The sequence below is a fragment of the Protopterus annectens genome, chromosome 17.part0, assembly GCF_019279795.1.
Source record: "Protopterus annectens isolate FY-2018-M chromosome 17.part0, PAN1.0, whole genome shotgun sequence".
Classification (NCBI taxonomy): domain Eukaryota; kingdom Metazoa; phylum Chordata; order Ceratodontiformes; family Protopteridae; genus Protopterus; species Protopterus annectens.
In genome coordinates, this window is record NC_056751.1 from 83,403,778 (window position 1) to 83,418,559 (window position 14,782).

Below are 14,782 nucleotides of genomic sequence, written 5' to 3' on the forward strand. Positions count from 1 at the left end.
TTGCTAACTTTATGTCCAGAATTTTGACTGTCGTCTTAGTCAGAACTCCTATTCCTGAACAAATATTTTGACCTAAAATCCAAACAATATCACTTCCCCATAACAATTCTGTGTTTAACTTATTTTTTGCTAATAATCTAATGTCTTCCAATGTTATTATGTCCATATCTAATTCTTTACACCATTCTGTAATGGCTAACACTCTAACTGGACTTTTTTAAACTATTTACATTTATAGCTAATGTTCTGTAATTATCTTTGTTTTCCTTTTACAAAGACTCCTATTAAATTAGTAATCTGAAGTAGGAACTTCATTTGTCAGCAACCTTTGGGATACGGATCTGATCTCGGATCCGAGCCGGCAACTTCTATCACAGCATAGATCCGAGCTCCTAGCTCCTCCCTTTACCCATAATCCCCTGCCAACCCTGACTGACCTCAGATCTAGTTTGCCGCTCTTCAAGCAACAGCTAGATTCCAGAGCTCTTGGTCAGATTCTGTGAGAAAAGAAGTTTTTCACTTTTTTCTTGTATTCCTTTTGAGCGAGTGTCTGTGTGTGTGTTTAGGTTTCCCTTAACGCTAATTTCTCTCTTTTTAACTTAAATTAGCTTAATTTTTATTTTTATTTCTCCTCCCTGCCCTCGCTGGTCGCAGTGTGCATGTGTGTAGTGTGTAGGGGCCTAGTGAGTGTGTTTCCTTTCAGTGATGTCGGAGGCCCCTAAAGCCATTTTTTCGAAATGCACCGAGTGTGGTCACAAGCTTTCACTGGCTGATGGCCACACTCGGTGCGTTAGGTGCCTTGGGGTTGATCACCTCTCCTCGGGTTGCACGATTTACGCTGCGTTCAACCCCAGGGCACTTAAGGATCGGAGGTCGAAGCTGGTTCTGGCGGGCCTTCTGCCCCCAGACCTGGCTCCGGCCTCCGGTACTTCTGTGACCGCTACCCAGTCATCGGTAGTGGCCACTCCTGCCCCCCTCCCTCTGACCAGGACTCAACCTCCCACTGTGGCTTCGGAGGTGAGGGAGGCCAGGAAAGAGAAGCGGAGGGAGAAGCACCTTAAGTGGCGGGCCGAAGACTCCTCCTCGGCCCAGCCTGCCAAACGGGCGTCTCCCTCCAGGGTTTCTGGTTCGCCTCCTCCTCAGATCCGATCCCCTTGCTTCTCACCGGGACCTGAGGAGGAGGTGACCCGGTCCCCGTCGAGGTCAGTGAGGCGGCACTCCAGGCCTGCCTCGGTGGCCTCCTCGAGGTCCACCTTCAGTATGTCGGATGCTGACATGGACCGGATGATGAGGAGGTTCATCCAGGCCCAGATGCAGATGGGAGTGCTCTTGCCTCCCCCCCCCGCCCTCCGGGGGGGGAGCTCAACCCCCTTTTCTGCTCCTATCGCTCCTTCTCTGACCCGCCTTCCGGGTTCGGAGCTGTCGGAGCCGAGCCGCGTTGGATCAGGGGGTGGGTCGGAGCCGACAGTGCTAGGCACTTCGGCTTCGACGATTCCCTCGAGTTTGTCGGATCTGACCTCTCGGAGCCATGGGCCGAGCTTCGGATCCAAGGGACTCGGTATGCTTTCGGCCCCGTCCCGGTCGGAGCGTGCGGGTCCTTCGGATCCGATAGTCTTGGCTCCGGGTCCGATCCCCGCCTCGGATCCGAGTGGGAGTCGGATCTCGGATCCGTCAGAGAGCGGCTCCCCCTCGGCTTTCACGGTGGTGGAGAGGGTACTGTTGAGTGCATCCAGGCCTCCGGTCCTGGCTTCGGCTCCCCCCTGCACTCCCTCTCAGCCGGTCCTGGCTCCTCTCACCCAGCCTTCGGGGCAGCCTGCTTCAGCGCCTCTAGGTGTTCCATTGGAACAGGATATTGCTGGTGAGGACTCCTCGGACAGCCCCCCCGAGGAGGTTCCTCGCAAGTCGAAGTGCAAAAGGAGGCATGTGGACTCCCCTGAGTCCCTCACTGAAGATACGGACTTGGATGAAGGGGAAGGCTCCCAAAGGTCACCCCCCAAGGATGTCTCCTTTGGAGACATCATGGCAATGCTCAGAATCAGGGGGGGGGGTGGTCTGCCCCCAAGGCTTCCTCCGACAAGTCCATATTCCTAGAGGCGTTCGAGGCAGGGCCATCTACCTCTTGGGTGTCCCCTCCCCCCGACCCCTTGGTGGATCTTATAGCCACTAGGGCTTGGAGGGAGCCGGACACTGTAGAGCCTGTTCCCAAGTGCCCGGACAAAATCTTGAGCCCCCCGTCAGAGAGAACCCATTGGAGCAGAGGTCCCCCTGTGGATGCCATGTTGGTGGCGGCAGCCACCAAGAGAGAGTTGGCTCAGGAGAGCCCCACGGTTCATCCGCCAAGCAAGGAGTCTCGCGCGATGGACCGCCTTGGGAAGCGGGCCTTCAGTTCAGCGACCTTCTCCATGAGGGCCCTGAACTATATGGCACACGTCATTCGGATGCAGCGCGATCTAATTAAAGAATACGCTGCTTCCCCCCCAGGGTCCATGTCTGAAGGGGACAAGCAACTGTACTCTTCCCGAATGTCCACCCTACGTTCTATTTCCAACACCTCTATGCGGCTTTTGTCTCACGCCACTGAGGGAGCCGCTAGAGCAGGCAGAGTCAGGCTGGTCATGAGGAGGCAAGCCTGGCTCCGACATTGTGACTTGTCGGAACCCTTTAAGGCATCATTTGCGAATGCCCCTTTTGATGGTTCTGCATTGTTTGGCAAAACCATTCGCGACACCCTTGTCCAGAGTGAGAACGATGGGAAGACGTTGTCTGCCGTCGGAGTCCGCTTCTCTGCTCCCCAGAGGTCCTTTGCTAAGAACCAAAAGGGTCAGAAGAAGATGTGGTTCTGGAAATCGCATCAATCCCAGTCTGCTCCGGACAACCAGTCCTCTCGTGGCAGAGGTGGACAGGGAGGACACCGCCCTAGAGGCAGAAGGGGTCCCAGGAATTTTGGGTCCAGAGAACCCTTCTCTGAGAGGCCCACACAGAACCCCTGAGGGGTTACTAGGCTGCTCCACTCTGGAGGCAGTCGGGGGACTTTTTTAGAGGCACCTAGCAATGTGGGAGTCCATAACAACGGATCGCTGGGTGCTTCGTGTTATATCCAGAGGCTACCAAATTCCCTTTCTTGTAACCCCCAGAATCAGAAGCCTCCCCGATGTACCACCCAATCAGAGGGAGGCGGCTGCTACAGAAATTCAGCAGCTCTTACAAAAAAGAGCCATCCAGCCCGTCCCCCCAGATCAGCTCGGATCAGGGTTTTACTCCAGGTTCTTTCTGGTGCCAAAAAAGACGGGGGACACGAGGCCCATCCTGGACCTCTCTCTCTTGAACCTGGCAGTACCAAAAGTAAAGTTCCGGATGGTCACATTGCAATCTATTCTCCCACTACTGCGGGAGAACGACTGGATGTGCTCAATAGACCTCAAGGATGCGTACTATCATATTCTCGTAGACAGACGCTCCAGGAGGTTTCTCCGCTTCCGGCTGAGAGCCAGCCATTTCCAGTTCAGGGCCCTTCCCTTCGGTCTCACCTCAGCCCCCAGGGTGTTCACCAAGGTCTTGGCAGCGATAGCGGCGCACCTGAGACTCCAGGGAATTCAGGTCTTTCCGTACCTGGACGACTGGCTCCTTACCGCCCCAACAAGGCATCTTCTTTGCTCATGCAGGGATTATTTCCTAAATCTGGCTCCACTCTTAGGGTTGACCATCAACATGGCCATATCTTCCCTGGCTCCTACACAAGTATTGAATTTCATAGGGGCGAGGTTGGACTCCAGACTGATGCTTGCTTTCTTGACTCAAGATCGGCTTCAGAACCTGAGGTTGCACATGCAGGCCATCCTTCAACTTCAAGCTCCTTCGGCGGAATTGGTCCTGAGGGCTCTAGGGTCCATGGCGGCAGCAATTCCGCTGCTGCCATTGGCCCGGCTGAATATGAGGGTCATACAGTGGACCCTCCAGGTACAATGGTCCCTATATCGCAATCCCCTGTCTTATCCCATTCCCTTAAGCAGGGTTTGCAAAAGGTCACTCGTGTGGTGGCTCCAGTCCTCCAATCTCCGCACGGGATGCCCCTTCTCGCTGCCTCCGCCAGTCGCCACAGTGACCACGGATGCTTCTCTCCTGGGGTGGGGGGCCACTATTCGGGCAGAACAGTCCAAGGCACGTGGAACGACATAGAGACCTGATTGCATATCAACATCCTGGAGATGAGGGTGGTGCTTTTGACGTTGCAAGCACTTCACAACCCTCTTCCAGTGGGACGATTGCGGTACAGACGGACAACATGTCAGTCATCTGGTACATCAACAAACAGGGGGGAACCAGGTCTTACCCTCTCTGCCGCGAGGCCATGAGAGTGTGGGAATGGGCGATATCCACCAACTGCTTTCTCATCGCAACGCACATTCCGGGACGGTCCATCATTTTAGCGGACATGCTCAGTCGTACTATCCTGACTCCTTACGAGTGGTCTCTCAATCCTCTAGTGGCAGAGCAAGTATTTGCCCGATGGGGGCGACCTTGTTGCGATCTTTTTGCCTCTCCCTCAAATACCAAATGCAACGATTACTTCGCTCTGATCCCCCCTCTGGGGGAGTCCCCGAGAGACTCTCTAGTTCATGCTTGGCCTCCCGGTCTGCTTTATGCTTACCCGCCTCTGCCCCTGATGTTAAAACTATTGCAGAAAGCCAGTCAGTTGGGGAGCAAGATGATCCTCATTGCCCCATTCTGGCCTCGTCAGACGTGGTTCCCTTACCTATGGTCTCACCTGATTCATCCGCCCTGGATTCTGGATCCCCTCCCGGATCTCATTTCACACCCCCTGGGTCTCCCGACTCCGAACCTGGCCAACCTAAAGCTGACGGCTTGGTTGCTCCAGTTCCACTCCTGATAAGGACTCCCGGGATCTCATCACCAGTCAAAGCCATTCTAGTAGCAGCTCACAAGCCTTCCACCAGAAGGGTCTATCGGAGTAAATGGAAACGTTTTTCCATTTGGGCAGAGCACCGTCATTTAGATCCCTTTATGGCGCCGATAGCGTCGGTTCTAGATTTTGTAACTTCTCTCTTTCACCAGGGGGCTAGTTCTTCCACGGTCAAGGTGCAACTTGCAGTAATTTCACACTATCATGTAGGGCAGGAGTCAGGCCCGCTTATTACTTCCAAACTGTGTAAGACCTTCCTTAAGGGTACCTTCCTCCTCAGGCCCCCGGTCAAAGAGGTGGTACCTCCATGGGATTTATCCCTAGTTTTACAGGCCTTGACTAGCCCCCCTTTCGAGCCGGCGGCCACTGTTGATCTTAAATACCTCTCTTGGAAAACGGCCTTTTTGGTGGCCATAACTTCAGCCAAGAGGGTTTCGGAACTCCAGGCTCTCTGTGTCAAACCACCGTATTTGGTCTTCCACCCAGACAGAGTTCACCTCAGGATCAATCCGTCTTTTCTACCTAAAGTATCTTCAGAAGCTAACATTAATCAATCTATTAATCTTCCAGTATTCTTCCCCAACTATCAAAACAAAGGAGAGTATAAGCTGCACTCTTTAGATGTGCACAGACAACTACGTTTTTATATTCATCGAACTACTGGTTATAGGCAATCCGATCAGTTGTTTGTCTCCTTTGCCAAAAACAACTTCAGCAAGTCGGTTTCTAAAGTTACCCTCTCCCGATGGATATCTAGTTGTATTCTCTTAGCATATCAGAGCTCAGGAAGGCCTGCACCTCAGGGAGTCCGTGCTCATTCTACTAGAGCCATTGCTACATCGGCTGCTTTCAAGGCTAGGGTTTCTCTGGATGGCATTTGTTCCGCAGCCACTTGGGCTTCATCTCATACCTTTATCAGCCACTACAAAGTAGATATTGTCTCCCGAGGTAGGGCGTCTTTTGGCTGTGCAGTGCTCCGGAATATTCTTCCATGAAGGCCACCCAAGATTTAGGTAGCTGGGGACTCTGTCCCAAAGGTTGCTGACAAATGAAGTTCCTACTTCAGATTAAGAAGTTATGTACTCACCATAACGTTCCATCTGAGTAGGTATCTTCATTTGTCTGCAACCATCCCCCCTCCTTCCCCCTGACCAATATGATCCTACTTGGGGTTCTTTAGATTAGTTCCCTCTGGGACACAGTATTAGCTGTGCTATGGGGCAAACTTGATCTGAAGTCAGTCAGGGTTGGCAGGGGATTATGGGTAAAGGGAGGAGCTAGGAGCTCGGATCTATGCTGTGATAGAAGTTGCCGGCTCGGATCCGAGATCGGATCCGTATCCCAAAGGTTGCAGACAAATGAAGATACCTACTCAGATGGAACGTTATGGCGAGTACATAACTTCTTATTATTAGCCCTTCCCCCTTTCCTTTATTTTTTCTTTCATGTTTAGCCCTATGAATTTTCTTTTTCTCTTCCTTACCCTTTTACCGATTGAGTTCTTTTTTGCCTTTACCTATTTTTCAGCTAACGTCTTCTTCATCACTAATATCAGAATATTTTTCTGTGTTCAGTTCTGTCTTTTTATTCTTACCTTTATGACCTCTTCTCCTTGCTGCTGCCCCTGTTGTTCTTGATTAATTATTTCAGTTTCATGTTTGTTCCTGCTCTTCTTGCTCAAACATACTCGCTTTTTGTCCCTCACCATTCCCTTACTTATAATCCATCCACATATGCCCAACCTTATTACATTTATAACACTTCAATTCACATTTCTTTTGCATCATGTCTTATTTCACCACAAATATAACGTTTTTTTTTCACAGTTCATAATCAAATAATCTATCTTTCCACAAAAAAAAAAGTTTTTAGTTGACCCCAGCATTTTACAACTCCTTTTTGACCTTCAACATTTATAATACTTCGAATGTGCACAATTTTTTTCATTTTCTATTTTCAGGATAACATCACAGTCCCATTCCCCAGTCCATAGACCTCTGTTGTCATACACCTTGTAAATGTCCATTATTTCTTTACATACATTACTTAAATGTCTTTTTAAAGCTTGTTTTTCAACTTCAGTCCTAAATTTTATACATATTTTTCTTGGTTTCCCTGTGAAAAGCTTTAAACAGCATATAAGTTCCAAGGAACACAGTCTTGCAATTTTTCATATTCCCCCCAAATTTTTCCATTACATTTTCAAAAATTATGTTGCAAAAAGTGTCTTTACTTATATTAATAAAAGCTCTTACCTATGTAGGTTTAGTTCCCAATGGAGAAATTATGTTGTTTTATACCTCATATTTTTCAAATCCTCTCTCTCCTTTTCTGTAGATCCTTACAGTGAAATTTCTTCTCTGCTTAACCTCTGACTGCTTTCCTTCTACTTCTTTTCTTCCATTCTCCCTTACCATATTCACATACTATTTACTTTTCTTGACAGCATCTTTATGTATGAGTTCTGAATCTTCTTTTTGTATTTTGTCCATTATATCCCCCCAGGAAATGTCCTTACTACTCTCTGGCTCACTTGCCCCTAGCAAATCCTGCAGAATATCATCCTGTAACCCTCCCGACTGGTAAGTTACAACAGCAACATTGTTGCTGTCCATAGTCTCACCAGCAAAAAGTTCCTGCTGGATCCTGAGTTCCAAATCCTGTGAAAGTGAAATTGCCTTCACTTTTCGCTCACTCCATTATTAGAGTGCTAACACTTAAACATTTTATCAAGATGGAAAGGCTTGGCTACCTTCCACATAACTCCAGCACACTCCTTCTTACCCCCTTGCTGATGTGAAGTCTCATTGACTTCACTTCCATGTCAGTCGCCATCCGTTCCTGTCTGATCGCTTTCTTCATTTCAACCAAAGACTCGTTTGCCTTATTGCCCTCAAATGTAACACTATTTACAATAAAAGAAACAAAACTGTCAGCAACAGTTTCTGATGCCATGTCGGTATGCCTCATGCTTCTCCGAGCTGCCTACATGCCTGGAAAGGAAGCAGGAAGCCCCACGGCAGTAGCAGTCCCACTCATCAACACAAAGATGAGTAGGAAAAGTTCCCTGATCCCCTGGCCAGACTTCCCTTAGTAGTATAAATACCACTTTGAGTCTTCTCTGAAAAGAGACTACTAGCCTAGTGGGGCTAATTCAATCAGTAAATAAATAAATAAAAATCTCTCTATGCCACTGAGCCATGCTAAAACTTTCCTTGATTTGTTGGTGAGATATCTGGATTGGCAAAGCATGGTTTTAATTGGGTGATTATTTTATTATTTATGAATTCACTATGATGTGTAATGGGTAAGTTTAGGTCAAGGAGGCATCTGAGGTACTTGTAGCTCTATGTTTGTGTCTTTCGGCTTTTCCCGGTTAGGGGTCACCACAGTGGAACTCCGGTCTGCTAATGATTGGCAGTAGATTTTTACATGCCGAGTTGCCAGCTCTGACGCACAACCTTCAACGAAGGTACGCCCATTCACGCACGTCTCCACACAGAAGACGCTCTAGCTGAGAATCGAACAGGACAACTTTATACTGTGAGGCAACAACGCTACCGCAGCACCACCACCGCAGTTGTAGCTCTATAAATGTGTAATTTTATAATGGTTAAATTTGAGGCATATTATTTTCAGACAATTCATTTATATTTATTGTGTTATTGTTGAACTTTTGAGGAGCTCTTAATGCCATACTGGCCATGTTGGAGATGCTTTGTTTAAGCTTGTTTTTTATGAAGTGTTTACAGACACAGTTGTTTTGTCGATGGTTTTCTCTATCAGTGGTCTGTCGGTCTGTGCTGTACAGTTGGATGGTACCAACTTATAGATACTTGTAGATAATACAGTCAAACTACAGGGAGGATAACGGACAGATTAGTACATGTGTGTGTTTGTACCAGACTTAGCATTCAAATGTCCATATTCTTGCATCATATTTATGGTCTGTTTCTCATAATTTTGTGGTTTTCTGGCAAAAGATTAAGGGTTATAGTCACTAAGTAGTGACAAACATTTGAGTTTTGGACTTTATATCCTTCAGAAAATGCATGCTAATGCAAACTGGGTATGCTTACAACTTTTTTCTGGGATTGGCCATTTATGTCATGTTCCTGCAGGCATTCATTTTAAAAGTGTGTTTTTGTATGATTTTCATTCTGATGAAGTCCTAACAACTTGGAAGGCAAAAGTGGCCAATATGTAATAGAGGTTTGTTGAAGGCTTTTATTTTTTATTTTCTTTTGGAGTATGGTGGTAGCATCCTCATTTTTCCCTCTCCAGTTTTTGTTTAACTTTTTAAGTTCTACCCAGAACATAATAAAACAGCGAAAAAAAGAGTTTGCATACTCTAGATGTGCATAAGCAGTTCAGGTACTATCTTAGAACTAAATTCTCTAAAAAAGTTGATCAGCTGTTTATTTCTTATCAAAGGATGAAAAAGAGACATCCTGTGTCTAAACAGTTTCCAGGTGTTTGTTCTCAGCTATTGCATTTTATTATTCCCAGTATAGCAAAACCATTCCATTCAGTATCAAGGCACATTCTGCTTTGTCTTCTTCAACGACATACTGGAATGGGGTGAACTTTAGAAGTATTCCGGAAGCAGCTACAAGGGTTTTCCATACACAATTTTACAAAACATTGCAAACTGTTTTCTTTTTCTGTGTCCAGGGCAAGCTTTGCTAGGGCCATTCTTCAGGGGCCCTGGATCCATATCTTTTCTCCTGTCAGGTTGGATAGGCTTTGGTAATCAACCCAAATAACCTAAAGGCTATTGTAGTATTTGGAATAATGAACATAGTACAATTGTGTAAGTTGTCCTTACTCATAACCATATCTGGCCTTAGGCATAGGCCAACTAGGCGGCTGCCTAAGGCACCGCTCTGGCAGGGGCGCTTTTCCAGTATTTATTTTGTGTAGGTAGTGGTGGGGGGGGCACCATGGAGCCCATTTGCCTAGGGTTCCAGTTGACCTAAGGCCGTTTCCTGATCATAACAGTAGATTTTTGAGTTCCTCACTGCTTCAGTAGCCACACCATCCCTCCATTCCCCTATTCTTGTATGTATTTGTAGTTGTGATGGATAGTAGAGTTTTGTTTGATTCTACTGTATATTTTTCCTTCTTATTTATGGTGATTTGGTTCAGGGTTGTCAGGCTGTTCTCTGTCTCTCTTTTTCTGTGTGGACAAGAAAGTCCTGAAGGCATATTTGCTCTGACTGCCTATTTCCCTTCTTGGCTCCTCTCTCTTTCTCTCGTTCTGTATGGGCAAAAACGTCCTGAAGAAATCTTCACTCTTACTCATTATTTCTCTCATTGGGGCTAGCCAATCAACAGTCAAAGTGAAGGTGTGTGAAGGGAGCCAGAGCTTTGTGAATCTAGCCAGTTGTTTCCTAGGCAGGGAAACAACCCATAATGACTAAATGCTGCTGCAACAGTGAAGAATTCGAACAGCTACTATTATGTTTAAGTGCAAATTGCACAACTGTACTACCTGTGTCTAGTCTTTCAACCCACGAAAGATCTGAACCACTTTGAACTCCTATTCCTTCGCAGAACAAATTATACCTCAGATATCCAGTCAAAGGAATTAAGAATTCATCAACAGATAAATAAGACATGTTGGCATGATAGATTCATATCTCAGTGTATTCCTCACTTCTGGAACAAATTTCCATTAGATGTCAAGCAGATTAATACCTTGGTCACCTTCAGGGTAAATCTAGATAATTGAATAGGTAGCCTCAGATTCTCCTCCCAGTCTATATTGTCTTGTTCTCCTTGTGGCCAGAGGGAACTTTTGAATAGGATTTTTTGTTTTGGCTTCTTATAATATGCAGACTGATTGCTTAGCACTTACTTTGGCTTCATCAAAGGTAGATCATACTTACTTCAATCTGGTGAACCACTACTTTGAAAAAGTCACCAAAGTAGTGGATGAAAGTAAGACAGTACATGTTGCTCGTTCATCTCTAATACAAATAATAAGAAGGCTTGGGGTTTCGTTCAGATCCTTTAATACCTAGAAATACATCAGGATGGATAGCAGCATCTTTGAATATGAACAAACTAGTTAACAACCAGAGCTTACATACTTACATGTTCACATCTCAACAGCTAACTACAAAATGGCAGTCAGGCTCTCACATGCTCAGTATTTATACACTTGGGCAAGCCCTTGGACAACTTCTTAAAGGTATATACACACATATTGATCTACACTACACATCACCTATCGTGGAGAAGAAGAGCGGGGAGGCATGACCAAAGGCAGGAAAAGAGGAGGAAGGTTATTGTGGTAGTGAGGGTAGGAACTTTGAATGTTGGCAGTATGACTGGTATAGGGAGAGAGCTAGCTGATTTGAGAGAAGGACGGTTGATATATTATGCATGCAGGAGACCATTTGGAAGTGTAGTAAGGCCAAGTGTATTGGAAGCAGGTTCAAATTGTTCTATCATAGTGTTTATGGGAGGAGAAATGGGGTAGAGGTTATCCTGAAGGAGCAGTTTGCCAAGAGTGTTTTGGAGGTGAAAAGAGTGTCAGAGTGATGTTTATGAAGCTGGAAATTGGTGTGATAATGGATGTTGTTAGTGCATATGCTCTGCAAGTTGTGTGTGTGTGATGGATGAGAAGGAAAAATTTTGGAGTGAGTTGAAAGTGTTGGTGAGTATACCCAAGGGTGAGAGAGCGGTGATTGGAGCAGATTTCAATGGTCATGTTGGTGAAGGGAACACAGGGGATGAGAAACTGATGGAGAGGAATGCAGAAAGTCAGATGGTAGCGAATGGACAAGGCTGTGGTGAATGCATATTTTAAGAAGAGGGAGGAGCAGTAGGGTGACATACAATAGTGGAGGAAGATGCACACAGGTGGCTTATATCCTATGCAGGAGAGCCAATCTGAAGGAGATTGGATTGGAGACTGTAAAGTGGTGACAGGAGAAAGTGTAGTTAGGCAGCATAGGATGGTCATCTGTAGGATGACACTGATGATCAAGAAGAGGAGGAGGAGTGTGAGGGCATTGCCAATGATCAAATGATGGAAGCTGAAAATGGTGATTGTGAGGTGGAGTTCAGGGAAGAATTAAGACAGGCACTGGGTGGCAATGAAGAGCTACAGAATAGCTGGATAAATACAGCAGAGCTAGTAAGGGAGACAACTAGAAAGGTGCTTGTTGTGATATCTGGACAGAGGTAGGAGGACAAGGAGACCTGGTGGTGGAACAAGGAAGTACAGGAGAGTATACAGAGAGCCTGGTGAAGAAGAAGAAGTGGGATTGTCAGAGAGGTGAAAAAAGTAGGCAGGAATATAAGGAGATGAGGCGTATGTTGAAGAGATAGGTGGCAATGGCTAAGGATAAGCCGTATGGAGAGTTGTATGAAAGGTTAAACACTAAGGAGGAAGAAAAGGACCTTTACCAATTGGCTAGACAAAGGGACCGAGCTGGGAAAGATGTGCAGTAGGTAAGGGTGGTAAAGGACAATGAGGGAAATGTATTCACAAGCAAGGAGTGTGTGTTGAGCAGATGGAAAGATTATTTTGGGGGGGCTGATGAATGAAGAGAATGAGCGAGCGAGAGAGAAGGTTGGATGATGTAGGGATAGTGAATCAGGAAGTGCACAGATTAGCAAGAAGGAAATAAGGACAGCTATGAAGAGGATGAAGAATCGAAAGGCTGTTAGTCCAGATAACATACCTGTGGAATCATGGAGGTGTTTAGGAGAGATGGTAGTGGAGTTTTTAACCAGATTGTTTAATGAAATCTTGGAAAGTGAGAGGATGCCTGAGGAGTGGAGAAGTGTTTTGGTACCAATTTTTAAGAATAAGGGTGCTGTGCAGAGCTGTAGTAACTATAGAGGGATAAAATCAATCAGTCACAGGATGAAGTTATGGGAAAGATTAGTGGAAGCTAGGTTAAGAAGGGAGGTGATGATTAATGAACAGCAGTATGGTTTCATGCCAGGAAAGAGCACTACAGATGTGATGTTTGCTCTGAGAATGTTGATGGAGAAGTATAGAGAAGGTCAGAAGGAGTTGCATTGTGTCTTTGTGGACTTACAGAAAGCATATGACAGGGTGCCTAGAGAGGAGTTGTGGTATTCTATGAGGAAGTCAGGAGTGGTAGAAAATTATGTAAGACTGGTACAGGATATGTATGAGGGTAGTGTGACAGTGGTGAGGTCTGTGGTAGGAGTAACACATGCGTTTAATGTGTAGATGGGACTACATGAAGGATCAGCTCTGAGCCCTTTCTTATTTGCAATGGTGATGGACAGGTTTGACAGATGAGATCAGACAGGAGTCCCAGTGGACTATGATGTTTGCGGATGACATTGTAATCTGTAGTGAGAGTAAGGAACAAGTTGAGGAGACCCTGGAGAGGTGGAAATATGCTCTAGAGAGAAGAGGAATGAAGGTCAGCAGGACTAAGACAGAATATATGTGTGTGAATGAGAGGGAGGAAAGAGGAATGGTGAGGATGCAGGGAGTAGAGGTGGCGAAGGTGGATGAGCTTAAATACTTGAGACCAACAGTTCAGAGTAATGGTGATTGTGGAAGAGAGGTGAAGAAGAAAGGGAAGGCATACAACAGGGTAGTGAGACCAGCTATGTTATATGGGTTGGAGATGGTAGCATTGACAAAAAGGCAGGAGTGAGAGCTGGAGGTGACAGAGTTAAAGATGTTAAGATTTGCATTGGGTGTGATGAGGATGGACAGGATTAGGAATCAGTATATTAGAGGGTCAGCTCAGGTTGGATGGTTTGGAGACAAAGCCAGAGAGGCAAGATTTTGTTGGTTTGGACGTGCTGAGGAGGGTTGCTGGGTATATTGGGAAAAGGATGCTAAGGATTGAGCTGCCATATAAGAAGAAAAGAGGAAGGCCTAAGATGAGCTTTGTGGATGTGGTAAGAGAACACATGCAGGTGGTTGGTGTGACAGAGCAAGATGCAGAGGACAGGAAGAAATGGAAACAGATGATCCACTGTGGTGACCCCTAACAGGAACAGCCAAAAGAAGAAGACGACACATCACCTATCTAGATTTGGCTAAAGCTTTTGAAACAACTCTCCCCACTCAGGAATAGTGGATAAGCTCACCAAGCTATGAACATACCTCTGTGCTACCTGTTGGGTTGCCAGCTGGCTCTCTGACAGGACAGACAACATCGGGGTAGTGGATGCTGTCTCCACAAAAAGTACAATCAGCAGTGGAGTCTTGCTAGGCTGTGCACTGGGATCACTCCTGATCTGCATCTACTTCTTAAAAATAAAAGCAAACACCAAGGGTCTCTGGCTAGGTTTACAGAAAATTGCAATTAAGGAGTGGTTATCAAATCCCCAAATGGTGCCTCCATTCTGCAAAAAGGCCTTTCCCAAACAAATAACTGGTGAAAGAGTCATGGACTAAAACTAAATGCCAAAAAGTGCATTATTATATCCTTTGGGAAAGTGAGTATCCTGGGAAACTATCACAAGAGTTGACCCAGTAGTTTGGACTTAGAAATGTATTTGGGCAGTGACCTGTTTTTTCACCAACATGTGTGCACCGTGGTAAGGAAGTACATATTGTGTGGATTATAAGTAGAGGGATAGCATCTAGATCCAAAGATATTTTACTCTTCTATGCAGTCCTCATCAGGGCAGTCATCAAGTGTAATGCCAAGCTTAGCATCTGGCAGAGCACCTAAAACAACTAGAATGTTTTCAGAGGTTTCACGAAGAGAATACAGAGCTTTAAAACACCTGTCCTAAGGGACCACTTCAAAGCACTGTTGCCGACTCCTGCCAGAGGACCTGTACTTTATATATAAGGCATCCTCTGACCCAATACTCATAGAGCTACTGTACATCCAGAAGTCA

General features: G+C 46.0%; 1 protein-coding gene across 1 annotated transcript in view; it reads left to right on the forward strand.

Moving 5' to 3' along the window:
• The window catches only part of ZCCHC7 (zinc finger CCHC-type containing 7), a gene marked incomplete at its 5' end in the record, with an annotated part of 2,015,093 nt that overhangs the window by 1,577,885 nt on the left and 422,426 nt on the right, over positions 1-14,782 (forward strand). The gene's annotated exons all lie outside the window — the stretch shown is intronic.